Consider the following 25,641-nt stretch of genomic DNA (forward strand, 5'->3'; position numbering starts at 1 on the left):
TCCTTGGGTGGGGGGGTGGACAGGAAGTTTACAATCATGGCAGAAGATAAACAGGGATCAGGCACATCACATGGAGAAAGCAAGAGCAAGAGAATGAGGCGGGGAGGTGCTATATACTTTTAAAAGACCAGATCTCATGAGAACTCACTCACTATCATGAGGATGGTACCAAGTGGAATGGTGCTAGACCATTCATGAGAAACCTACCTCCATAATCCAATCATCTCCCACCAGGCCCCACCTCCAACATTGGGGATTACATTGTAATATGAGATTTGGGCTGGAAATCTCCAAACTTATCAATGCATTCTTGCAAAGTTATATAAACTGAGATAATATATGTAATAGTACTTCATAAACCATGTACATTCAACATGATTAAAGCCTGTTTATGTTTCAACGATAAAAGTATGAAGTGGAGAAAATTCACCCAGAAACAACAAATGAAATTTTATATCATGCAATTAGAAAGCAAAGATGGGTTCTAAGTAGTAAAGGCAATTTTATGTAGACTATTAATAAAAGGAAGTTTTGTCTGAATCACTGTGGTAGAGACTTCCAGTGCTTACATTTATCCTGTCTCTTCTTCTTCTAGCCACGTGGGAAGATTACATTCCTCTGGTATCTTGGGATTGAACTGAGCTATGTGGCTAGTTATAGGCCAATAGGCTGTTAGCAGATGTGACATCTAACACAACTAGGCTGCAGTTTGAAATACCAGTGTACAGCCTCCAGAATTCCTCCCCTACTAAGGTGACTGAGAAGACCTCAGCTGAGATGGTGGGGTGAAAAAAAAGATTCAAGCAGCTTTGATAACTGAGTTCCTAAATAGAAGAAAATTGCCCCAGAGAGTCATTTGAAACCACAATAGATTCACATGATCAGAAAATAAACCTCCAAAATAAACCCTGAGTTTATTTTGTTTTTTGATTTTGTTACTGCAGCATAACTCAACCTACCCTAACTAGTATAGTCACGGAGATTATCATCAGGATCTCCCATGCTCCTACATATGACACAGCCACAGACTTCTGCAGACATTTAACTTTGGGCATCCAAATATCATAAATGCTGCTAATCAACATGACTTTTTTTTGTATTATTCAATTCAATCAATTCACTAGCTTGTCTTTAGGCTATATCTTCACAATGCTAGAAAAATCGGTCGGTTTAGTCAATTCATTAAACAAGAAAAAAAGTTACTTTTCTTCACTCCCTCATGTGCTTCCACAGATGCATTCACAGTCACTACCAAATGTTTCCACTTTCCAAAATTTATTTTAAATTATTTATTAAATATGTATGCGGTAAAATGCACCTGGCTAAATTGCGGTGTGGTTTTCCAAGACAAGATGGCAATGACTTTGTCATTATTTATTTATGATCCCATGTTCTTCCAAAAGAATTTGGAACACAAATGATGAATTATCCTCCAATTTCCTTAGCTGGTCTTATTCCACAGCAAACCACATTGCTATGAAACCATCACGAAAATATGGGAGTTAAGTATAATACATTGGATCGGTCCTTTTATAAATATTATAACATAGTGAATTATATGTCAGTGGAATAAGCACCCAGAAAGGTATCTCTACCATTATCACAAAATATCCATGACTTTGGGCAGATTGTTTACATTCTATGAACATTTCTGTATCTTTATCATTGGGAATGTGTTGGTCATTTCAAGCATACTGTATTGGGAAAGACAGGTAGCACCGGGAAAGGGGAATTTATACAGGGATCCTAAAAAACCCCGAAGGGCATTAAGCTCATTAGAAAAAAGAAAATAGAGACTTGCAAAATGAAATAAAGACTATATCATTTTTAAATTGCACTGGTGCATCAAAAATCTACACTTGATTTTTAATATATTACCTTTTCAAAGAACTGACTCAGAAAGAATAACCACCGTGTGGAGAGAGTTCACCTGGTCGGTATCTGAAGGGGACACTGTTTCCTGTATGGCTTTGGATCCCCTCTTTTAAATAGAAAGCGCTATCACTAACTTTTGAGACACAGGTCTGTGGTTTGGAGTTTTGTTTTTGATCCCTGTTCGCAATAAGGACTAAGGGAGTTGTCAAAATGTGGTACCCACACCACCAGCAGCAGCATCACCTGGGAACGTTTTAGAAACATAAACTCAGTCCTCTCTGGCCTATTGAATCAGAAACTTGGGGTGGAGCAAGGCACGAGGCCATCTGTCACAACAAGCCCTGCCTGCTGTCTTAACACATGCTAAAGTTTGAGAAATACTAGACAAACACTCTTGCCTTAGAAATCTGCAAAAAAAAAAATAATAATAACAAACAAAGAACAGAAACAAAAACACCACCACCTTGATCCATTAAAATGTAAACTTAACATTCAAAGATCGGATATAAACAGAACACTTGCAAGACCTTTCCTAACATTGAAAATTTATATTTTCTGACTCTCTTAGATTGAGATGACACCCTAAGTTTCAAAATGGAGCCAGTTTTTATATGCAAGTAATAAACCCTTGAAAATATGCAATTTGTATTGAAAGTGCTGGCACAATCTTAACGATAGCATTGCAAATGGCGATGCTATAATTAAGCTTCGATCTCCTTTGGAAAAAAAGGGAGAGAGAACGTGAAGAAGGAGGTTACTGTTCAATGAACTGCTCTGTCATTTGCCGCGGTGATTCTTAATTGTGTCTCATTACAGCAAGATGATCATTACTCTACTTGTCTGTCTGATTTAGAGACCACTAAAAGTGTCTTGTAACACACAGCCGTCTCCCTTGCAACAGTCCTTTGGCTCTCACCCTCATTACTCAGAATCTGTCCAATTATTTGTCATTAAAGTAATAAAAAGGACTGCAGCAGAAAATGTGGGAGGTAACTGTTGGAGGTCTGCCCGGAGAGGAAAAAAAAAAAAAAGCAAACTGTTTTCAAGGCACTGGGAAGGTGACATCGTTAATTAAGTGTTAGGGAATATGCAAATCAGTCCCACTCTCAAGAGACTGTAATAAAACTGAGAAAACATTATTATCAGTGCAAGTAAGAGAAGGCCACATTACCCCATCTGGAAGACTGTGTCATTTTCTGGTGGTGACTTCAGCAAGGAGGGGAGGGAGCTGGGAAAGAGATAAAGAAGGTGGAGTTTTTCAGGGCCATTGAGTGTGCTCAGGCTGTTAGGAGTTCAGAATTAAGGTGTCAACATGGAGGGCCAATGGATTACTACTTTTAATGAGGGATGTTTGTCTAATCTCAGGATTTGCACACCCAATTTCCTCTGCAAATGCCTTACAACTCATCAGCAGGCAGTGTTTTCGTAGGTTAAAGGAAGGGGAGAGGAAATAAGGGGGAGGCTGGCAGCTGTCATAGTAGGCATCTTGGGTGTTGTTTTAAAGGCGGTAATGAAGCAAAGCACTTAGAGGGACGTGGACGCTTGTTTATTGATTACAAATGTCCCAAGCACAAACAGAGACCTCTAGGTCTTTGCTCAAGCTAAAACTTCTGCATGGAATGCCTTTCCCCAGTCCTTCTCTATCTCGTCAACCTGACCAACTCATTTCTCATCTTTTGAAGTTTATAGTGTCAATTCCTCATTAAAACTATCCCCGATTCCCACCCCAGATAAGTATATCAGAAGAAAAATAGTGTGCTTTCTATACAAACTCAGTTTCAAAGCTTCTTATTCTATCTAGGTTGCAGATATTTATACATAACCTTCCTACATAAAAATAGTGAAGCCATACCCAATCCTGAAGTTTCTCAGACAGACTTTCTCTTGATCACAAGAAAATTAGTCTTCCTCAATAACCTGCAGAAAAAGTCATCTTGCATACTGCATCAGCTAACGACTGGTACTAAGCAAACTTCCCAGGAGCTAGATCCTCAAAATAATAGGGATTTATTATTACCCAGGAGTCCGTTTGTTCACTGGGCTTGCCTATGAACTTTGGTCACCTAGAGGTAAGCTTAGGTAACTCTGCTATTGGGTAGGCTGGGCTTGGGCACATATTTGGGTTTCTACTGGCTCACAGATGGCCTGGGAAGGCCTTGGTTTGTACATCTGGGCTTTCCTTCATGGGGTCTTAAGTTCTCCAGTAGGCTAGCGTAGGCTTGTGCACGGGCTAGTGACAGGGTTCTAAGAGAGAATGGAAGCATGTAAATCCTTTTAAGACAACTTTTACAAACAGGATATGCTGAGAACTTTCCAAACCATTGATTGCTGGTTTCTTTTTGCTTAAGTTTCCTTCTCAATTCTTTTCCCTCTTGTAATTTACTATAAGAAGCAAGAAGAAACCAGGCCACACTTTAGCACTTTGCTTGGAAACCTCCTCAGCTAAGCATCCAAATTCATTGCTTAAAAGTTCTATATTTCACACAACTGTAGAACATAATTCAGCCATGTTTTCTGTTACTATGTAACAAGCATTTCCTTTTTTCCAGTTTCCAATACCACATTTCTCATTTCCCTCTGAGACCTCACTAACGGAGTCTTGACATCCAGATGTCTACCAACAGCCTATTCAAGACAATCTAGGCATTTTTCTGTCATGTATCTCCAAATTTTTCCAGCTTCTACCATTATCCGATTCCAAAGTCACTTTTGCACTTTTTGGTATTTGCTGTAGCATGACCCCACTTCCAGTACCAAAATCTGTATTAGTTTCCTGAGGCTGCACTAACAAATCAGCACACACTCCGTGGTTTAAAACAACAGAAGTTTACTTTCTCACTGTTCCGGAGGTGAGAAGTTCAGAATCTAGCAGGGCCATGCTCCCTCTGTGGCCTTTTGGGAAGAACTCATTCTTTGTGGCTTTGAGCTTCTGGTGGCTCCAGGCATCTCTTAGCTTGAGGTCACATCACTCCAATCTCTGCCTCCATGATCACAATGCCTCCTCTTCTTTGCCTTGTAAGGACACTTGTCATTGGATTTAGGGCCTACCCAGATAATCCAGGATGAAATCCTCATCTCCAGATCTTAGCTTAATTACATTTGCAAAGACTTTTTTTTTTTTTTTTTTTTCCCAAATAAGATGACATTCATGGGTTCTGGGGATTAGGATGTGGAAATATCTTTTTTAGGGCCATCATTTATCCCAAAACAGTCGCCATCACCTCATGGTTGTAGCTGACTCAGCTGTTATGCTAGTAATAGCTCTGATCCTCCCTTTATGCAGATGGAAAAGCATAAGCCTGGGAGAATGATAAATGGCAGGACTCCAAACCAGGACTGCAAAGCATAGCAGCTTGGTTGCTCATTTCTTGCTCTCTCCCATTCCTGCCCTACTTCAGTCAATGGCTTGAACTGGGAAAGTGTATAAGAAAGCTGCACTTCACTGCAGTGTTCTGAGAATTCAAAAAATATGGGCAGTGAGTGACTTTGAAATCATTAAATCTTGTCCCACATGGCCCGGCCCACACTAATTCATGCAACTTCCTGTTTAGTTATCTTCTGTTGCATAACAAAGCAAACCAAAACTTAATGTCTTAAACAACAATTTATTATTTCCCACAAATTGTTGACTATGCATTCTTCTATTGCACTTGGTATCAATAGGCTGGCAGTTGACACTGGGTGCTCTCTGGGAGCTCAACTAGGGCTATGGCTGGTGGCCACAGTTCTTCCTTTGGTGGGCGTCTTCTTGTAGCTTCCTTACAGCAGAGTGACTTGGTTGCAAGAAGGAGCATCTCAAGAGGAAGAAAGTAGAAGCTGATGGTTCTATTAAGGCCTGGCTTAGACATATTAGACTATTAGTTCACAGCATTCTATAGGTCAAAATGGTCAGAAGACCAACCCAGATTTAAAGAGAGGAGAAGTAAACTAACTCCAATTCTCAGCAGAATAACAATATGAATATATAGAGATTGGAAGAATTGTTGACAGGTATCTTTGAAGGCCATTTGCCACAGGTTTCCTATCTCTACTCTACCAGTAGAGTTACTGTTATGGCTGCACAAGGATATATGGCTGGTTGAAATCCAGCTCATGCTCCACTTACAAGCCATTTGTTTGACTGGGGCAGGAGTGGTTCTATTCAGAGGAAGGAATGCCTTTTCCACATTTTCCCTGTGGAGTCGTCGTAGCTCTGTCTACCAGTAGACCCATAAGTTGGCACTGCAGCATCCACTATTGTCATTCAATGAAACCGAGATTGCTAGCACAAGGAATTTGTAAAAGGGATGCTGGCCTTGAGTCCAGAACTCCTTTGTTTCAGACCTTCATGTACTACTTAATAGCCAAGGAGATCTGGGTAACTCACTTAACTCTTTGCAATGGAATTTATTCAACTATAGAATAGAGAATAATTATTGCCCATTATCACTCCCACAGTATGGTGAGGGTCAAATTAAATACATGTAAGACTACTGTGTAAGATATAGGGTACCATAGAAATGTGAGTCTTTATCTATAAAATATGCTCACTCCCACCTTCTTTTGCTGGTGCCGGCTCCTATCTTCACTTGGGAACTGAAGCACAGATCAAGGCCCATGACACATTGGCCCAAAGAAATCTCCCTGCCAGGAACTACTCTACTAGAGGAAATTAGTAAGAATAAGGCATCTTTTTGTGATGACAAGAACTTCAAGTTGAAATAAAGATCATAAGACACTATTACATCTGTACCACATTTACTGGGTCCTCTTAACTATCAAACATGAGGAGTTAAGAATCTGTTCTTGTTCCTACGCTATTCTATATTTATTTTCCAAAGCTCTCCAGGGGGAAGAATATCACCTGCCCACTCCAAATGACTGCAATGCATGTTGAAAACACAAGGCACAGGGTAAATGACAGATAATTACCAAGTGCACATTGACATTCTGGCATATTTTGGTGCTACACTCTGGCATCTTTTTTTGTGCTACAGTCCATTGAACTGCATCACTCTGATGAACAAATAATGAATTACAGTCCATTTATGAAAGCATCATGTGTTTAATGCTAACCTCCTACATCTTCTCAACACCCTGACCATGACAACATGTGCAAGCCAAGGTGGGGCTGAATAAATACAATTTCCCATTTTTATAGCTAATAAATATGCTTTGTAGAATGATGCCTCCAAGAATAGTTTTATAACTTTATTTTTCCATGCAAAAATAATTCATCAGCAGAGTGGCCTTGTCATGCATTTGTGTGGTAGAGAATGAACATAGGTGCCAACAGAGAGCTACGTTTACCCTTGTGGAGTAGGCATAGAATCTATTGTTCAGCATCACATTAATGCAACATGATAGGACCTGAAATACTGCAGTATTGTACTTATTGCCTTTTGTTATTAATAATAAGGTGCTACTTACTATTTGCCAGAACTTGTGACAGGTGCCCTCTATTTATTTATTTATTTATTTAATCCTCACCTTAGCCCCTACAAGGTAGTTATTTCCATACCTGTTTGATAGATGAGAAATTTAAGGCTAGAGAGGACACCTAGCCTATCTAATGTGACTCAGAAAATAAGTGCTGGAACTCAGGTCAAACTATCTCCAAATCACATGCTCTTATATAGCTCATTATATAGTATTGGCTTCTGGAAAAACAATGTCAGTTGTTCCAGTAAGCTTTTTTATGGATTTGCAAACTCCATGATCTTTGGGCCAAAGGAAGTAACAAATCCCATCAGTCCTATCACTCTGCACTCCATCTCCAGAGGAGTTCTGGCTTTTACCTCTCATCTGAATTTCAGTAAGTAAGCACCTGTGACTTAGACTTTCCAATCTCAAAAGTGCGGAAAATTATTCAGAGAAGTGGCAGATGTCTAAAATGTGCCAGCCCATTGGAGTTGTCTTTGTTTAGACCACTCAAGCCCACTTTCAAACAGATTCTGTAGTATGTAATATACCAGAATACACCAGAACAAGCAAATACAACTCCAAAAGTATAAGCAAGTTGATGCTAATTTTACTAATTTTTGTGGTGATGTAAAATTCACATCACACACCAGATGGCAATAACACAAAAAAATTATTAGACATCTTTGTTTCCTCCTTATCATCCAATTTATGCCTACCTGCTCTTTTCTCCTCTATAATCTCTTCATATACTCTTTATCAAGTTGATTCTTCTCACAGTTTGAATACCCAGCTCAGTAAAACAAGACTTCATTAGAAAGGAGAGCTGGCTAATAAATAACAATTTTGATTTGTTCTCTCATATAAGTTAGTGAAAGTCTCAAAGAGTTCCAGAAGGCACATTCATATTTATTGAGTGAGTGCTACATGTGTAGATGCTTTTGTATAAATCAACAACTAAAAACTAAGACACAAGATCAATATTGTATTACTAGCCTCATTTTTACGTGGGATGAAATTGAATCTCACAGAAGTTAATTTGTCCATGTTGACACAGTTAATCAGTTGCAAAACCAGACTAGGCTCCATCAACATACATTTTTGGGTTAGCACAAAGTCCCCTATAGATAATCAAAATATTTATTGACTAAATTTATACTTGTTACAAATGAAGTTAAATCTGTGATAGAGTATTGCAATCAAGATCATCATCTCAGTAACTAGGTGAGTACTTAAGGATAATTTAAAAAACTGCAGTTGGGCTGGTTGCAGTGGTTCATGCCTATAATCCCAGCACTTTGGGAGGCTGAGACAGGCAGATTACCTGAAGTCAGGAGTTCTAGACCAGCCTGGCCAACATAGCAAAATCTTGTCTCTACTAAAAATACAAAAAATAAAATAAAATAGCCAGGCGTGGTGGCACACGCTTGTAATCAGTTACTCAGGAGGCTGAGACATGAGAATCACTTGAACCCAGGAGGCAGAGGTTGCAGTGAGCCAAGATTGCGCCACTGCACTCCAGCCTGGGTGACGGAGCAAGACTCTGTCTCAATACATACATACATACACACACACACACAAAGAAAAACTGCAATCGTAAGGGATAAGTTGTATAATATTTGGTAAATGTAAACTCCTTTAAAAGAATTTGGAGGCAAAAATTTCAAAGGGAAAGAAGTAGAGCAAGTTTTACACGTGCAGAATAAAGTAAAAACCATAGCCCTAGTTTTGAACATTTTGAGTCACAGTAGTTATCTTTGGCCTTTCCTCATCACTGACAAAAGGGACAAGTTCTGTTTCCCTTCTGACGACACTGCTGTAAAGAACTGCCTGGGCCTGGCGCAGTGGCTCACTCCTGTAATCCCAGCACTTTGGGAGGCTGAGGTGTGCAGATCATGAGGTCAAGAGATTGAGAACATCCTGGCCATCATGGTGAAACCCCATCTCTACTAAAAATACAAAACTTAGCCGGTGTGGTGGCACATGCCTGTAGTCCCAGCTACTGGGAAACTGAGGCAGGAGAATTGCTTGAACTTGGAAGGTGGAGGTTGCAGTGAGCCGAGATCGCACCACTGCACTCCAGCCTGGCAACAGAATGAGGCTCCATCTCAAAAAAAAACCAAAAAAAACCAAAGAACTGCCTGAGACTGGGTAATTTATAAAAAAAAAAAAAAAAAAAAAAAAAAAAGAGCTTTAATTGACTCACAGTTCTGCATGGCTGGGAAGGCCTCAGGAAACTTTCAATCATGGCAGAAGAGGAAGCAGGCACATCTTATATGGTGGCAACTGAGAAAGAAAGAGTGCATGAAGAAGGGATATCTCCACATTTATCCAACCACCAGATCTCATGAGAATTCACTCACTAGCAGGAGAACAACATGGAACCACCCCTATGATCCAATCCCCTCCCACCAGGTCCCCTCGACACATGAGGATTATGGGGATTGCAATTTGACATGAGATTTGGGTGGGGACACGCAGCCAAATCTTATCCCTCCTCCATCCCTGTTTCCTTTTCTTTATGTCTGTAAAACTAGGCAGTAGTTCTCAGACTCTCACACGATTGGTAGAGGGCAGCAGTGATATCTGCCACTTCTGGGTCTGCCCCATTGACATCTCCCATTCAGTCCTTCACACCTTCTCACCACACTCGCACCTTCTCACGGAGGATTTAGAGGATCGAAAAGCAGTAAGATGGAGAGAACCTGTATCTCTGGATATCTTAGCTTAGGTTCCCTGAAAGCATAGCCTCTGAAAGGGACTTTGGTACAGGTTGTTTGAACAGTGATTTATTTCAGCGAGCAGAATGAGGAAGCAGAGATGGTTAGCATGTGGATGAAGGAAGCTACTATTAGGGTGAGTTATTCAAGTTGCTGCTGTGAGCTAGGAAAGCATAGTGCCTGAAATTCCCTGAGAGGCATGATGAATACCCCGGGAGGGTCGTCCTAAAGATGGAAAAGGTCTGAGCATCTGTGCATCAGCTGTCATTAGCAAAGGGCTGCCTTCAAGGGTGTTAATCCTCCTGTCCTTCTAAGCTACACAAGCACTAGGATTGCATGGACACCACCCATGCCTCCCTGAAGGACTGTGGAGTCCAAGGTGACCCAGGGGGAGAACAAGGAAGAGGAGCACTGTGTGGCCGAAGGTGAGATGCTGCCAGCAAGAATTGTTTATACCTGTCGTAGTTGGAAATCAGAGACCAGGTCCAAAGGATGTGGATTAGGACCTACAATGTGTCTGCTGAAAAACAGTGTGAGCAGAGCTCTCCACTCACCGCCTACTCACCAACCGAACCCACAATGGACCATGACATGAGTGAAAAACAAGCTTTTATAGCAGCTAGTCAGAATTTTAGGGCTGTTGTTTTGTCTTGCTATTGAAATGTCTAAGTTAGCCTGATTAATGTTAATGGAAGAGTCGACAACCCAGAACCTATACAGTTTTTTTGTTTTTGTCTTAACCATGATAGATGTTTAATGATCATCATTAGTTGGATATTAGCTATTCAGAACCTTAGAGGTAAACTATGATAAAGTAAAAATTATTTTTCTAAACTCATTGGCAAATTGTAAATACAATATAAATTTCAATTATGCTGAAATTTTTATTTTTAAAATAACCAAGATTTTAAAAGACGAATAATATTCATGATACTGAAAGAAGGATGACAAAGTAGTTGTATACAACAAATGTTATGGGAAGGATAAACTGGTAAACTTTTCTATAAATTAATTTGGAAATATATGTCAAAAAATTCTAAAAAATCATGTTGATATTCTTAGATTCTGAAGATACTCAATCTATTTAAGTCTTGTGTTAGCCAGGAAAGTATTCAAAATTACTCCTTTGAGCCTTTCAGTAAGCATTTCCTAAGAAAATAGTCATAAATCAGGCAAAGATTAAGGCATAAGGAAATAATGCACCATTATTTATAATAGTATACAACTGGAAATGAACTAAATGTCCCACAATTGGAGATTCATTAAATTATAGCACATCCATATAACAGACTATTATGGGCTCATCATAATTCATGACTTCAAAAATACTTAATGTCCTTGGGAAGTGTTCATGCATAATGTTAAATGAAAAAAGACACAAATTTGCATATGCAATACAGTATGTAATGCAAAATATATATACAAAAATTAACAATTGGAGAAAAATGTAATAAAACATTAACACTATATCAACATTGTAACAATATACCTGCTAGCAATAGAATTAAGGCTAATTTTAATTTTATTGGTTTACTTTATTTTCTAAAGTTGCTATTGTTAGTATATATTTCCATTACTATTATAAAATTATTAAAATGTTTTAAATTGCATTTCCTAAACATATTTTATATGTAATGATGGATCTACTTTGGGTATAAGTTAGGTGTGTTAAAAGAGTGTGCCTGAGACACCTGGAACTTTTTGCTAGCAAAGCTTGCCACTGGGGTACAAGGTTGTTTAGGCCTCCTCTCCAGCCACAGTGATTCTCTGGCGGTTTTATGCATGCATAGCACTACCTCCTTGCCTTCAGACAGCTGTTTCCTGTGCTTAGAAGGGAACAGGAGTAAGTGAGCAAGAAGCATGAGAGAAAGGAGGAAGAAAAGCCAACATCTGGGTGCCTCATCGTTACTGTCCTAAGCCAAGACAGTTGGTCCCCGGGGACCTCCTGGGAAGCCTGCAGGAGGTCCCCCAGATTTCTCTACCCAAAGGACAAGAGTCAAGAGCATTTAGCCTTCATTCTCCATCTTCTATACTCCCTTGCATGTCTAAAGTGCACACCCACTGGAGCTGCCTCCCTTCCCTCTGAATCCCCTGAACTTATTCCTATTTACCATCCAGGATTCACTTCATTGTTTCCTTGGGAAGATTCCCCTGATCATCCTTCACACCACCCTCCAAACACTCTCTTAGGTACCCCTATTCCAAACACCCTTAGCATAATGCCCTCCTGTAATAAAAATAGCATTGATCACTCATCCTGTAAGTACTGGTTTCCTAAGCTTTCTCTCCCACTATCAGCACTGCAAAGGAAGGGAATAGGTCTTTGGTGTTTGTTCGTTTGTTGGTTTCTTTTTTCATTTCTGTATTCATGACTGTATTCTGTATCCACATAGGACCTGGCAATGATACGCACTTAATAGATAAATGTCAGTTGAATGAATGCAGCAGGCAGTGATATTCTTTTAACTAAACATAAACATTATGTCAATATCCCTTATATTGTCTTCAGATGGCTGACTGAGTCATTGCTGTCCTCCTGAGCCACGTCTTTACAACCTCTACTCCCACGCGACATCTCGTTGAAGTGTCAGATAAGCTGCAGAAAGCAGAACTATATGAAAGCCTGTGTCATCTGTTATTTCTGTGCCAAGGTGGACCAAACCCTAAAGAGAACTTAAGCAGTAGAGCATATAATTACTATAAATTCATTGCAAATCTGCCCCTCTTCTTTGCTTTACAATTGTACATATATATGTGAGATATATATATGTGTGTGTGTGTATATATATACACATACATACATACATCCTTCTTTTTACCAGCGTAAATTTGCTCTCCGTCAGTCCTGCTCTCTGACCTCATCAGTAATAATCCTTTTGGATCCCCAACTCCTCAATTCTGACTTCTAAAAGCGACTTTTTTCTTTTTTCTGACCTGCTGGCCCTCCCTAAAAACCCCTACTCAAAACAGTCTAAGATTCACTTTTACTTTCTCAATATGCTTTACATATTTTTTTAATTAAAAATCCGAAAAGGTATTTTTCAAAGTCATATCAATTTTTATTTGTACAATGACAGAAAGACAACAGTATACTTGATGTTCTTGATTTTTACCCACAGTTATTCCGTCATATTCATAGCAAAATTTGTTAAGTATCTTTCAAGAATTCTTAACAGGGTCCTCCTGTTCTCCTCCTCTGCCACATGGTACTCATTCTCTCTGCACAAAACACATTGAAAACATAGCTAAAGAATATTAATTTGAAAAGACAACAGATTCTTAGCTTTTTCAGAATACCCACAGTTGTAGGTCTGACAGAACAGTCTAGCTATACTACGTTTTGATTATGTTTTCAGTTTGTTTCTGCTTCCTCTACATAGACAGAGGCATGACCAGCTATCCTTGCAATCTCAGACATCTTATCGGTAGTCAGTTATGACTTACAGAGAGACAATTGTGAGTATCCAATGGCTTCAGATCTTTGAGAAAATCAGACCAGTATTGGAACCATTGAACGCTAATGATTTTCTTAATCCACTAAACATTCTTTGCTCATAAACACACTACTACAAGTGACGTTCTATAGTCTAGAACAGGGGTCAGCAAAGTTTTTCTGTAAAGGGTCAGACAGTAAATATTTCAAGCTTTGTGGGCCATAGAGTCTGTTGTAACTACTCAACTTCGCTGTTGTAGTGCAAAAGCTACCACAACAAATGAAAGGGTCTGTGTTTCAATAAAACTTTATTTACAAAAAAGATAGTGGGCTGAATTTGGTCCATAGACTACAGTTTGCCAATGCCTAGTCTAGACAAATAACTATTATTCTAAAAAAACCTAAAAGTTCAAAGCAAGACTGTACTGTTTTCAATAATTAAACTTATTTACAAGGATGATACTAGCATGGCTATTTCTTTCATCAAAGCCACTGTATTGAATTAACTTGACCTCCTGCTCTAATACAGAAAGGCCATCAAAATGCAGCATCCAGGCTGCTTGGCTCTACTGCAGTTTTACTGATAGAGCTCCAGGGGTTTTGTGTGTGTGTGTGTGTGTGTGTGTGTGTGTGTGTGTGTGTGTGTGTGTGTGTTTTCCAGCAAAACCCAGCAACCCACAGCAAAATTTATGCTAAGTGAGGAAATCTAATTATGTTCAAATAATCAGAATCTGTATATTTTGATTAAAAGTAACAGGAAAAACTAATTTGATTTCCTAATGTGATACACAAAGACAAACTTCCTGTGTCAGGGACTCCGTAGTAATCCTGTTGAAAGGCTGAGCCACTCCAAGTTGGCATCTGCTTAAAGTAGAAGGAAATGATCCTCCTGGAAAAATACAGCCAGCAGATTGTATAAGTATCTGCCCACCTGCACCTTCTCTTGTTCAGGTCATTTCTTGCTGAAACTGGATTTGTACTGATTAGAGGATTATAGGATTATATGTTATAGTTTTCAGAGAAATCAGGATAGAGGCTACTATGCAACCTTACAGGGAAAAAAGCTATTTCTTATTCAGGGTTTAGTTTCACTCAAAGAAAAGAAAATGCAACTATGGCTCAGAGGAACTTGAGTGCATGAAAAAAAAAATATACCAAAAGATGGTAGACCTAGGGTAACAAAGTGTTTGAAGACTTAGTTACTCAGAAGTCAACCCCAATCATGACAGGTGGGCTCCCCTACGCCAGGTGCTTTCACCTGTCAAAATTCATTGAAATCAGTCCTATTGACACTCTTTTCCAAACAGTGGTAAGGTAGAATTAATCTTTTATATCAACTCACACTGATAACCAGTTTGCAAGCATAGTTTACTTTAAACAGAAGTAATGCATCTGATTCTATTAGGGTAATTCAATTTTGGATTTGCATTCTAAGTTAGAGGTTTTTAACCTTATTAGTAGTCTGATGATGACTGTGGATCCTTATCAGAATAAGGTTTTTAAATTCATAAAGTAAAATACATTAAAAAATACATGTGAATACAAAGGGAACCAAATTTACTGAAATTCTAAGTGTGTTAGCATCTTTTTTCCACTCTGCTATCTCCAGTTCTTCATCTCTACTTTTTCACTCTTTGTCACTCATTGTTCTCTAATTAAATAGAGATTGGATAACTAAAAATAATCTTTTAAAGAAACCAAGAGCCTTTGCCTTTCTATGATTCCAAGTAGCTTTGAAGTAAAACTGCCAGTAACAGAAGAATGCTAATGAGGCGAGTCCATGTTTTACCTAGAACTAGATTAGGTGGAAGACATTTAGCATTTTCTCACCTCACATTCTTGGCATAGGATGCATCTCTCTAGTGTAGACTGGTATGTATTATTTTCTGATTCTTCCAACCAACACACCGTACCTGAGGACCCCTGCCCACAATTTGCATCCCAGCTCAGATAATTCAACACTTCTTCTGGGAACCATCACTGGCTCCTAGGATTTTGGGCAAGATTGCCATCCTCTGTATGCCAATTGTACATTGAACATCAGAGAACTCTTCAGGCTTTATAGTAATTCCCTATTTGCATGTAAACCTGTCTACCCCCATACATGGTTTTCTCCCAAATCCTTAACATGTGCCAAAACCTTGAACAAAAAAACTATTTGTTGAAAAAAAAATTCTAAAAAGGCAGCCCCCAGCCACCGCCACCTCTTCATTATCATTCCTTGCTGTTATATCAAACCTGGATATTCCTCCCAAAACTCTGCAAGGTGGGTGGTATAAGATGTCTTTTTTTAGGATGAGAAAGAATTCAGATTAATGACTAAAATTACGACTTGAAGCCCCAAGATTTTCTTTTATAGTATCTTATTATAACGTACTTGGCCTTATACTAGAGCTGGAGTATAAGACAGATTTCAAGCACCCAACAATTCATGACCCCATGAATATTCATGTCAGCAGAACTCATAATACCTCCAAACTAGACACTGTCTAAATGTCCAGTGAAAATAGAATGTGTGAATAGATTATAATACATTCATTTAGCAGAATACTAGAGAGCCATGAGAATAAAGAAATTACTTGCAAAGATATGGATGAATGTCACAATAACATTTGAGTGTAAAAAGATAGCAAAATATATACATGCTAGATGAGTTAATTAAAAATAAGTGGGAAAGAATAGTTTTTCCAACAAATGGTGCTCAGATTACTGAATATTTACATGCAAAAATGTAAAATAAAATAAATTTGGACTCCTGCCTCACACCATATGCAAAAATTACAATGAAATGAACCACAGATCAAAATATAGGTATAAATATTTATGACCTTGGATTAGGTGATTTTTATGTGATACCAAAAACACACACACAAAAAAATAGATCAACTGGACATTATCAAAATTGTTTCAAAGAAAACCATCAAAAAAGTGAAAAGACAATCCAAAGAATGGAATTTTGCAAATTATGTATCTGATAAAATACTTGCATCTAGAACACACAACAAATTATTGCAATTCAATAATAAAATGGCAAATAATCCAAATTAGAAGTGGACAAAGTATCTGAATAGATGGTTTTCCAAAGAAGATATACAAATTGCCAACAAGCACATGAAAGTATGTTCCACATCTTTTCATTAGCCATCAGGGAAATGCAAATAAAAACCACAATGAGATACCACTTCACACCCACTAAGATGGCTATAATTAAAAAGACAGACAATAATAAGTGTGGACAAGGATGTGGAGAAATCTAAATTTTTATACACTTCTGGTTGAAATATAAAATGGTGCCATTGCTTTGGAAAACATTTTGGAAGTTCTTCAAACATTTACACATATAGCAACTATATGATCAGCAACTATATGATTCTACTCCTAGGAATATGCCTAAGAGAAATGAAGACAACAAGAAAATACATGTCCACAAAATTTATTAATGGGTATTTATAGCAGCACTATTCATAAAATTCAAAATGTGAGAACAGCCCAAATATTCATTGATAGATGAATGTCTAAATAAAAATGATATCCCCATACAATGCAATATTATTCAGCAACAAAAATAACTGAAGCATGCTATGACATGAATGAACCTTGAAAATACTATGCTAAGTAAAAGATGCCAGTCATAAACAGCACATATTTTATTATCTTATTTATATGAATTGTCGTAGGCAACTATGATATAGAACAGGCAACTAAATAGAAAATGGAGAAGAGATAAGTGGTAACCTAGGGCTGAATGTAGGGTGGAAGAAGGGGTTGAAGAGTAATGGCTAAGGGGTATGCGGTTTTTGTGGGGATAACGAAAATGTAAAATTGATTGCATTGATGATTGTGTAACTCTTTGAATGTACTAAAAGCCATTGGATTGTACACCTTAAATTGGTAAATTGCATACTATGCAAATTTTACATCAATAAAGCTGTTTTTTTTAAATGGTTGAAACTAATCCATATGTTAAAAGTCAAGAGAGTGGTTACCCTTTAAGGAGGGCAGTGGTGACTTGAAGGAAGCTCAAGAGAGATTTCTGGGATGACAGTGATGTTCTGTTTCTTGAACTGAGTTCTTGTTTAAAAGTACATGAGTATGTTCACTTTGTGAAAATCCGTTGATCTGTACCCTTACCACTTGTGTACCTTTTAACGTCGGTGTTTTCACTCAACATTGTTTTAATCTGAAAAAATCTAGCCAGATGCGGCAGCCAGGAAAAGAGTCCCCCAAACTGTCCACCTCCTAATCTCAGGAACATGTGACTCTGTTATCTTATATGGCAAAGAAAAATTTAGGTTGTTGATGGAGTTAACGTTGTTAATGAGCTGATATTGAAATAGACAAAGATCCTGGATTATTTGTATGATTCCTGTGTAATCACAAGATTCATGAAAGTAAAAGAGGAAATCAAAAGAGAGATGAGAGTGACATGATGTGATGTAAGAAGTACTAAACCTACCACTGCTGGCTTTGAGAATGGAGGAAGGTGCCACAAGAGAGGAATACGGCAGCCTCTGGAAGCCGGAAAGGCAAGCAAACAATCCTCTCCAGAGCCTACAGAAAGGAACGCATCCCTGCCAACACCTGACACCTTGATTGTAGCCCAAAGAGACCCAAGTTAGAGTTCAGGTAAGCGAATAAATTTGTGTTGTGAAAGCCACTAAGTTTCCGGTAATGTGTGAGGGCAGCCACGTATGCACTGGTAGACATCAATTTCTGAATACCTATTAAACCAGAATGGGGTAGAACTAAAAAAAATAGACTTTAAGCAATATAGAAGAATTGCAGACAAAAATCATATCCCCTAACTATGCAGAATAAGCATGCAAATGGGCACAGACCCAGCACTGATGCAGAACTCTCATGTGTCCAATCCATGATCAGTGACAGCAGATCCCACTAAAGCAAAGAGGCAATGGCTAATGTGTCCCCAGATGACCCAAACCTTGGCAGGTGGTCAGCTTAACGAGGTGTTAATGAGTAGGCAGATAAATCTGGAGAGCTATAAAAAGAAGGAATGGCAGTGAGAAAGGCAAATGAATGCAAAACTCTTGAAAGTTCTTGAACTCACAGCTTATGACAATGGGTTGCTTGTGTTCTCTAACTTCGTTCAAAATTTCAAAGCTGAAATCGCTGGAGTGATCTTTAAGCAATAGCCAGACTCTGGTCCACAACACAAAAGGAAAATTGGAGGTACGATTCTTTGGGTATAAGTATATTGAAACCTTGACCCTATTTCCACTTTACATATGCGAAGATAGTGACTTGAATACAAAATGAGCCTGAAAACATGGTAAGAAAAGATAGTAAAAGGACAGTTATGAAAAATGAAAATGATTCTGTGACCACAATTTTAAGTGTATCAAACAATGCTCCTAAAATCTGAAGGTTTAGAAAATCCTAAGACTCACCTCTGCATCATTTTCCTTTCTCTTTAAATAGGAAATATTCAAGTTATCCAATAAAGTAGAACTCCTCTCATTCTCTCTCACCCACAAAACTCGAAAAGGAAATGTGTGAGTGCATTCATGGGCACAGTCTCCTCCTTGATCTTAATGTCTAACATTATACCTAGAAATTAAATAGGATCTCTTATCATATACTCACTATTAGGAGTAACATTACTGTTTCTCTCCTCCTCAAATTAGAATACTCCTCTTCACATTATGAAAGTGCTCTTCTGTTTCAGAACATGGTATTCCATGGTAAAATGAATTTCTAGATACAGGGTATAAAGTTTATTCTTATCACTACCACTCTATGATTCCACAAGAGAACAATTCAGTTCCATCTTGAGACTTTTGGTGGGGACCAAAGCAAAGCCCTGGAACCATAAACGTTCCATCAGGGTCAAACCACAAAACTACAAGGGATTTGTAGAAACTACAAGGAAGAAAGGCCTCTGTGTTTTTTTCTGAAGCATGTAAGAGTCTCTTCTTGGTTGGAGGTATAAATTACCTCCCTCTGTGCACTCTTTAATTTTCTATCCTTATATATGCAGCATGAGGAGAGACTTGAGAAGGTTAACTGAAGAAGGTTAACCCACACACAATATGCATTACCCGTTGCCCTTTTCTGATTTCAAATTAAGTATATAATTAGTAAAAAAGGAAATCCATGCCTTCTGGTGATGAAAAATTAGGAAATCAATAGGTGGTTGCCTCAGTGGAGACTCCAGGGAATTTTGGGTCGTCATTTGGGGCTGCCAGTTATAATATCTAAAATGGCAACACGGGCATCTTCTTCGGGCCTCAAAGCACTGAGCACATGCCCCAGTTCTAGGCTGGCTGGCTCTGAAGATTTGCAAAGAGAAATGCAAAGATGACATTGATCTGTTAAAATGTTAGTAACAATGCAGAAGCAATAAAATTGCCTTTTTTTTTTTTACTGCCAGAAAGCTTGGTAAACAGAAGATTTTGATGCATTTTTTAAAGATTCAAATTAAGAGAATTTTTTTCTCTGATTTTTTTCTCCAACCACTACAGATGATGCATTTCTACCATTGTCTCTACTTCGTACCCCACAAGGCATGTCTAGGAAGTTGCTGTGTGGCTGCCCTCTTAGGTGTTGGAGGATATATGGCAGTTTTTACCCTTAATTGTGTGTTGCATTGATTTTTATGGCCTGCTTGCACAACCCAGCATTCTTTTAGTGCTGTTTGGGGGATGGATGCATTTATTGATGTGCAGAGCTTTCTGTGTTCATAAACTCCTACATATGGGGACTTGAATCAACCTTTTTGTGTAAATTTCTTCAGTGACGCTATCCTTTTCCAAACACTAGAAACCCACCACCAACTGAAGAAATAAACAGTTGGGTTCGTGTGTTTGTATTCAGACTATCCCCTGTGTTGTAGGTTCTGTGTAGCGTACGGTTTCAGCGCTACATAAATAAACCATTGTTGTATTCATTCTCTTAGGTTTATGAACAGCAAAATACCAGAATTGTTTTGTTTAAATCCAAGCCTCAATTATTGCTTTTAGAGAAATACACTGTTTAATTAGCACCGCTGGATTTCCTCCCCAAGATAGATGTAATGTCTCATGTAGCAATTAGTATTTTGGAATTGTGTTATAATTTGTGCTATACAATATTAACCTGGATTGAGATCACAGGTGTTCTTTTGAGGTATTTTTAACCTGATTTTTTTTTGAGTTAAACATAAACTGCTGTTCCTTTCAAAAAGCCTACCAAGAAAGTCTCCTCCTTCAACTCTAGCTGAGCGTTTAAAAGCAGCAGCTCTGGAGGAAGCAGGGCTTGGATTCTACTCCTGGTTCACTCTGTATGACTCTCTAAGCGTCAGTTTCACCACGTATAAAAGAGGCTTATTTATTCCTACATTTTAGGGTAGTTGTGAGGATTAAATATAATATCCTTTGCCAATAGACTGACTTATACTATCCCTCACATGTCAGATTTATCTAGAAGCCTTTCATGACCTTATGCATGGGCAAGGTCTCAACCTATGCACTCTCATTAGATATTCTGTTTCCTTCATCATACTGCTCTGTATTGTTTATATACATGTCTGAATCTACTGTCCACCACTTACCCTTCCCTTCCCTTCACCCCTCCACACACTACTGACCGTAAACTTGCTGAGAACAGAATGAGATCTAGATCTGGTTTGTGATAGTCATTCATGCGAGTGACCAAATGTGTCCATTTATTCACCCTTCTGAGCACATGTTGGAATTACACTCCCTGACACTTTGTGTGTGGAGTGGACCATGTGGCCATTGGACTAATGAATTGTCAACAGAAATACTAGGGCAGAGTATGTGGTTGCTGGTTTGATATATTACAAGGTCTTTTTCCTTCCATGACTGGAAACTCTCAAGATGGCAACCACTCAGCCTGAAAGATGACAATGAGCAGAGCCCTCCATGTGTGCCTGATAAATACATAAAATGAATGAGAACTACACCTATGTTGATTGAGCTACCTCAATTTTAAGATTGTTTATTACTGTAGCATATCTCAGCCCATCTTGACAGATAAACAAATATGTATCCAGTCCTTAACACAGTGACTAGCCATGGTAGATTCCTCATAAGCTATTAGTACACATTGTTCCTCATCAAACATGGTGCATCAAGCAGGGTGTACACTCATTAGCATGGTTCATGATACAACATCCTTGCTTTCTTTGTATTGCAAGTTCTCTGGAATTTAGGAGATTTTTATAGCTGCAAGAATGAAAGGCCCATCCTCCATTATTTAGGATATGGCTAGTTCTCCAGTAATCATTGTCTATAGAAAATATCTTGAGTGTCCTGTCTTTAACCTTGCAGCAACAAGTCAAATTATGCAAAAAGTGGTGCTAAGGCAGCTATGAGATGAATCCCCAACTACCTCTTGTAAAATAAACTGATATTGCCTAAACTTTATGCAGCAAAAGGGAAAACCCTAGCAATAGTTAAGAAACAAATTCACTAGTGTCTCACCACCAAAATCTGAATAATGCATTTTCTTCAAAAACCCAACCTATCAGCCAGGCATGGTGGCTCACACCTGTAATCGCAGCACTTTGGGAGGTGGAGGCAGGAGGATTGCTTGAGGCCAGGAGTTTGAGGCCAGCCTGGACAACACAGAGAGGCCCTATCTCTACAAAAAATAAAAATAAAAATAAGAAAAAATATTTAGCCAGTCCTGATGGTACATGCCTGTAGTTTCAAGTACTTGGGAGGCTGAGACAAGGAGATCTCTTGAGTTCCAGAAGTTTAGGTTGCAATAAGCCATGATTGCACCACTGCACTCTATCCTGGGTGACAGAGCTAGATTCTGTCTCAAAAAAACAAAAACAAAAACAAAAACAAAACAAAACAAAACAACAAAAAACTAACCCCTCATGATGGGTATAAAACTATTTTTTTCTCGATTGCCTGTTGTTTTGAGGACCTTCATGGGTCTTTAAGCTGCTTGAACAGTTGACATACTCAAGTATATTATTGCTAATGATAGAGACTTTAATTAACAATAATGATTTTTCTTCATCTTATTTCGAAGGTTTTATAAACCAACAGACATACAGATAGATGGAGCACTAAATCCATGCAAGAGGCCTTGGGACTGTGGTCCTGGTGGTCCTGTATAGATGACCGAAGAACAAAAGTTCAGGAAGAAGAAAAGAGAGCAAGAAAAAGAAAATAATATGATATAAGAAAAAATAATGGCTTTGGGAAACCAAAGCAGAAAACAGAAAATCTGGTGATGAAATTATTAAACAAGTGAGCAATGAGATGGAGCAGGAAATGAGCCATATCCCCTGGATCCTTAAAGTGAACTCTGTTGAAGGTATCAGTTCATGGTGGTCAAGTAGGTCAAGCGAGTACAGAAAAGAAAGCTGTACAACTGAAGGTCAAAACTCAATGATAAAGTAAATAATAAAAAGAAGGTAAGTATTGCATCCCAGTTAGAATGGTAATTAAGGCAAGAGACGAGAGATTTTTGCATGAGTTTGTATTGAGAATTTGCTTAATTATTAGGTTTTACCCATGTAAACCTATCCCAGGATATACTTATCCCCTCCTCTCTCTCTCCCTCAACACCCACAGTCATGGAATTATATGAATGTATCTCTGTTATTTTCTACTGGGGACACATTCTTTGCCTGCGAGTTTTGGACTTCTGAAGCTCAGTGCTTACTGACAGTCCCAAACTCTAACTCAGTTAAAGAATCAATTGAGAAAAAAAGAGGGAAAAAAAAAATGGCAGGATACAAGGAGGACCACATGCCTTTTTGGCTGCCAGATCTTGCTTCCCACTTCCTCCCCTTTTTAAGATCCACAGGCAGTTTTAGAAAAATAAACTGCCAGGATATTTTGGAAATTCCCAAACTCATGAAGTTCACTAGGAAAGTGAGGTGGAAGAAGAGAAACAAGACAAACTAAGGATGGTATCAGTTATGTAGATTTCCCTTGAGGTGCCCCAGCAGTGAATGCTGTTTGGCTGTGAAACAAAGACAGTTCATCTTTATGCATGACTACACCTGAACAGAGCAGAGTATTTTTCAAAATCTTTTGAAAAGCTTCAAAAAAAGGAAGAAAAGTTGTTAGAAAACTCAGTCACATTGAATCAGAAAATATATGAGACTGAGATAGAACAAAAAAAGGCTTTGATGCCACAAAAAAAGATGTTGAGAATAAAGTACTAAGCAGAGCCAGCAGTCTCAGACCCTAAATGGTAGAAGATTAGGTTGGCTCAACCATCCCCATATTTTGGTACTTTAACAAGAAATTAAGACTAAATCCGTTTCTGTTTTTTTTTTTCATAATAGTGTGTGTGTGGGCACGTATGTGTGCATGTATGTGTGTGCACGTGTGTGTGTGTATATATACACGTGTGTGTGTGTATATTTTTTATATATATATATATATATATATATGTGCAAAGTTTAGTACCCAATAGGTGCACGATAAGGTGCAAATAATTGGATTGCAAGTTTATGAAGCGGGGGAGTGGTTACAGTTATTAGCTGCATATGCAGTGAAGGACTTAAGTGTCTTCGGAAGTCTTTATTTTCTATTTTCATGATCTTCTATTAAAAAAAATTGTCATAATATCCAGTTTAAAAAGAAAAAAAATGAAGAAACAGGTAGAAGAGAAAAAGTCACCAATTCAAAATTCTCTAGTAGTGATAAAACCCAGAGGTGTGTGATATTTGTATATTTGTCCCTACCCAAATCTCATGTTGAATTGTAATCCCCAATGCTGGAGGTGGGACCTGGTGGAAGGTGTATGGATCATGGGGGCGGATCCCTCATGGCTTTGTACTGTCTTCATGATAGTGAGTTCTCATGAGATATGGTTATTTAAAGGTGTGTGGCACCTCCCCCTCCACTCTTTCTCTTGCTTCTGCTTTCACCATGTGCCATACCTGCTCCCACTTCACCTTCTGCCATGACTGTAAGCCTCCTGAGGCCTCCTAGAAGCCGAGCAGATGCCAACACCATGCTTCCTGTAAAGCCTGCAGAACCATGAGCCAATTGAACCTCTTTTCTTATAAACTACCCAGTCTTGGGTATTTCTTATGGCAGTGCAAAACAGTATAATTTGTCCTAATACAGTATAATTTCTGATCCCTGTAAGTATATTCTTTGTTCTATTCTTCTCCTGATTCTTGTTTGGCACAAGAGCAGCTTGTAACCTCACTGAACTTGACTTCTTACCTGCAAAGTAAAATCGGTGACTCCTCTTCACTTTCACCCCAGTCACCTGACAGAAATGTCAGAAGAGGGAATTAGAGGGATTGGAGCTCGGAACACAGGAATTGAGCAAGCTGATTCTACTCCATTTCCTCCAACCAAAACCTGCTAACTGAATCTCCAACAGGCTGTCAATGGTCACAGCATCCCATTACATACTAGATATTGGGAAGTAGGCACAAATTCATGGGGGAAGCAAAAGAAGGACCTCACAGAAATACCAAAAGGGAACTCTTTTTTCCACCTTTTTGGGTGAAAAGCAGAGTATTTCTGCTTTAAAGGAACAAATCAATGGGTCTAGTATAATCTCTGCAATAAAATGATAAGGGGACATCAGACTTATTTGTGAATAAAAAATTGGGGCTAGTTTGTGCCCAAGAATCAATGACAATGTGTCCCTGCATTCTTGTTAGAGAGAGATCACAGCCTGCAGGATGGGCAGGGAAAAATGAGAACAAGAATCAGGGAATCTGGGATCCATCCTGCACCTTGAAAGGTAGCCAGGCTTCTAAGATGCAGATGGGGGCTAAGGATGATATTCCTGATGGAACAGGCAGAGTAAGAAAAGGCAATACAGTGTGGGCTGCCTCTGTCACGTGTCAAAAGCGGCACGTGAATTATCCACCGGGTTAGAACTGGCAGACCTTCTGAGAATGGAGTAGGCAGATACAAGGCTAGAAAAGCAGTGTCTTATAGGGATGATATCAATGTGAAGGTGATTAATTTATTTTTAATTGGCAGAGAGAAAGTCAAGCCATGGAAAGTTCTCACAGACAAACTCCTAGTCCTTATGCCAATAACTAGACTGAGAGTAATATACCCAGGATCCGGCTAAATTAGTTTTACCTATATCATTACCTTGAACTACTCTCACATAACGGTGTGAAATTTGGAATTAACCAAAGATAATGTATGATGGCTTGATCCTGAGTGATGAAAGTAAATCCATGGACTATAATACACATACACACCATTTTTTAAATGGATTAATTTTCATTGCAAGTGCACA

Source organism: Theropithecus gelada, chromosome 15 (assembly GCF_003255815.1).
Source record: "Theropithecus gelada isolate Dixy chromosome 15, Tgel_1.0, whole genome shotgun sequence".
NCBI classification, from domain to species: domain Eukaryota; kingdom Metazoa; phylum Chordata; class Mammalia; order Primates; family Cercopithecidae; genus Theropithecus; species Theropithecus gelada.